Source organism: Opisthorchis viverrini (assembly GCF_000715545.1).
Source record: "Opisthorchis viverrini unplaced genomic scaffold opera_v5_135, whole genome shotgun sequence".
Classification (NCBI taxonomy): domain Eukaryota; kingdom Metazoa; phylum Platyhelminthes; class Trematoda; order Opisthorchiida; family Opisthorchiidae; genus Opisthorchis; species Opisthorchis viverrini.
The window spans coordinates 1,241,866-1,245,438 of NW_008751792.1; positions in this window are offsets into that span (position 1 = coordinate 1,241,866).

A 3,573-nucleotide genomic window follows, 5' to 3' on the forward strand; every position below is an offset into this window, starting at 1 on the left:
ATGGACTTCCAAATACTCTATGGGGCCTACGTCAGACCGCTCCTGGAGTACGCCAACCAAGTTGTCTACTCAGGACGTACGAAAGACGTTACCCTCAGGAGACCACGACAATTCAAGGGAAAGAGATCAGGCGCCCGAATAATTGTTTCAAAATCGACGGATTTACGGCCGGCATCTATTTTCGTAACAGCTCTTTGGACAAGCTCAATGCGGGTTACATCCTTCCCTAGTCCTGTTTAGACGACTTGGTTGGAGCATTCAAGAAGCGGTCTGACGTAGGTAAAATAGAGTATCTGGAAGTGCGCGCCGACTCATCCGTAGAACAGTAGTTCTTATGCGGTAAATCAAGTTTTCGCTTGAAGTCAGGATTTTTTAGATACGGAACGCCGTGGTAAGAAATAATGCATTACAAAAGTATACTCCTAAACCGGGATGGTCCATATTCTGTTTCACCATCTCTGATTATGTTGGAGTGAGGGCTACCTTACATTTTCACCAGATTTTCGGTCTGAAGTTCGGTCAACAACTTTTGTGACCAGAAAAATTTGTAGCCTCAGCCTCTGAGGAGATCACGTGAGATATTAATTTCCTAAGACTAATAATCCTTCAGGCCTTGAGAAATATCTTCATCCAGTTACGGGACGGATAGTTCCTTCAAGTTTACTCTCGTTGGTGACCATCCAGTCACGTCATAAATGGTGCCGTCGATAATTTAGCGAGCCTTCTCTAGCAACGTGCATGAGCCGTGAAATCTGACGATGTCGCTAAACTGGGGGCTGACAGGAGCTAATGAAAATAAACTTGAATAGTTATATGAACTGGAATAGCGATTAAAATATTATTAGGTATATTTCCCACCCTGTAAGTAGCATAACAATTGGCACATGATCGGTGGTAACAGAGTGAACCTGGCGGGCAACGGCACAAAGAAGGGAAAACTCAGACAAAAGAGACGGGCTTACCACGTTACTTTTTAACGGAGAATTTGGAAAACGACGAAGTCAGAACAATCGGGCATTAGGTACGACTGGTTCAGTGAAGCCGGTTGTCTTCTGCTAAGACTGAAATCCCGTTGCCAGCCGTGAGTGACCTTGAGCATTTGAGTAATCGGCCAGGATCATGAAAAGCACAACTGAAGATGAAGATATGAAGAAATTCAAAGTGTGGAAGAACGACAGTATCATTTCAAAAGTGTGATTTACACTGAAAGTGGGTGGACCCACCAATGTCTACCGGATGTAAGTTGGATGTAAAAGACGTTTGAAGGGGAGATACCGTGCTAATGCATAGAGCAGAACAAGCATCGTAAGTCGGTCAAGACGAGCACATTAGAAAAAGATTCCAAAACTCTCTACGTATTGGTAACCGTTTTTGTGAAGACCGGGAACACTGACGCCGTGGGATGACATGAGGACGCTCCCAAGTGCACCCCAGAAAGCAAGTTTAAATTGACAATGAGGTGATCTCGGAGGTTGTGATGTTGATGAGCTCCAGCGCGTCAAAGGTGGCCTACTCAATTACTGACAAGTCGTCATTCATGACCCGGCAGAGGAAGCCAAAACTCCACAATGAAAAACCTGAAAATCCTTCAAATCCAAAGCTGGCCACGCTGGTCGCAGGCTACTCGAGGGTCCACGCAAACGCGAAAGAAAAGCAACTTCAGTCAAGCCAAACACATGAACTTCGCCAAATCAGAAAACCACTGTCTAGCTTCAAATTGCGGTCCTCTGTAAAAACGAGCACCATGGGAGCGCCACCAAAAGAAAAAATTCTTGGTGCTGCCACGAAACACACAGGGCCTCACATGTATACTCTGTTGATCCAATCGTGCCAAAATGACCGAGCGACCAAAAGCATGCCTGATTATTAAACAATAGGATGCCTAGTCTTCCAAAAGCGATACAGAAGGACCTGCATGTAGCAGCGGTGGAAATTTTTGCTCACGAGGGGAAAAGCTATTTCCAGCAAAAGTGAGCGGCTCGCGCGAATCGGACTCCCAAGAGAGGAAAAACCCAAAAAATGAGAAGTAGCGTTGGAAACCACTAAGGCTAGAAGCAGACGAGTTCGCCGCGGAGACTTTATTGTTGCCCCGGATGCTAACCACCCGTACAGCCGTTAAATCCGCTAATCCATCTGGCGGTGCACCATTTAGCTCCTATCCGTCGGAGGCAGCGAAGACAATGTTGAAATGCTTGTCCTCAAACTTCCAGGTCTATTCAAAATAATTTCGAGATATTATCCAGCAGCTGGGCCAGATAAGCCGTCCAAGATCGCACTTACAGAAGTTTGGCTCACATCAGATATCTCTGACGAGGAGATCTCGTTAGAAGGCTACTCTTTTTTTCCGGGCTGATTCAAAAAGCGGGAGGGCTGATAGAGTCACCCATATTATCATGCAGCCCTGCACTCTCTGATGCCAGTCTTACACCTTTTTGCGATGCATTATGGGTCAAAATCCTGCGCGAGGCAGTATTTCTTCTTCTCGGCGTGACCCACCAGTGCCACTGGAGTCCCCGAAAGATGACCATTTCCTCATACAGACCCCTGAACAATCCTTATCCGGCTACACTCTACGGATATCTTGCTGGCAGGTGATTTTAATGTCCCCAAGGCCTCCTGGATGGAGCCCTAACACGTAGGGTCTGGTGGACATTTTGCACTGGCGATGACCGACTTCGTTAAACAAAACGCTGCCAATCAACATATCGTCACACTCACGACATGCAGCTCAGGCTAACTACCATCCCTCCCGAGTTTGTTTTCATCAGCAACGAAGGACACTGTCAATTAAATGTTACTTGCCTTCCCATTAAGACAGCCACCGTGTGCTGAACGAAGCCGGAAATCCCGGACCTAAAACGTGGATTCAGAACGTCTGCCGTGCACGTTTCTCATGGATGCGCATCTTTCTTGATCTGTTTAAACTGGTATGAACATCAATAAACGAATTATGCAAGACCATTTTCCAGAGGTTTCACAGGGCTTACACGATGATCACTCCGAAAAACCGGCGCGCAGTCGGATGGACCGCAAGCTACCTAGAAGTCTTCGACGCCTTTTGCAAGAAGCTCACAGGATTCACAGACATGCGGGATTGCTGTAGAAAACGTACAGCACTCGTTCAATAAGTCCCTGTTTCCGACGTAATCCACAGTGCCATACCATCTTCACTGTTTGTCACTTGGTCTGGATTCTTTATGGCTGAGCGCGTTAGGCTGAACCTGGGCCTTCTGCATCGCTCAATCTGCAGATGGGCTAACATAGGTGACTGTCACTCCGAGTTTTCATTCTGCCCTCCTTACAACATCAGAAACTGGATTTTTGCTGCCATTGTCGACCTGCCGAACTGTCTTTGGGCAAAATTTCTTTCTTTGCATGTATTCAAAACCAAAGACTAGGCTCTTCTTTCATAACCGCATTACATGATGTAGGCTCTCGAAATATCATCGACTGTTAAGGTTCCACTGAGGGAGCCGGGCATCTTACCTCACAGCTTACACTAGACACTTACTCCGAAACAGGCCCTAAGCCCTTCTTATTGACGCTATTACCTCAACAACCCTACGATAATGA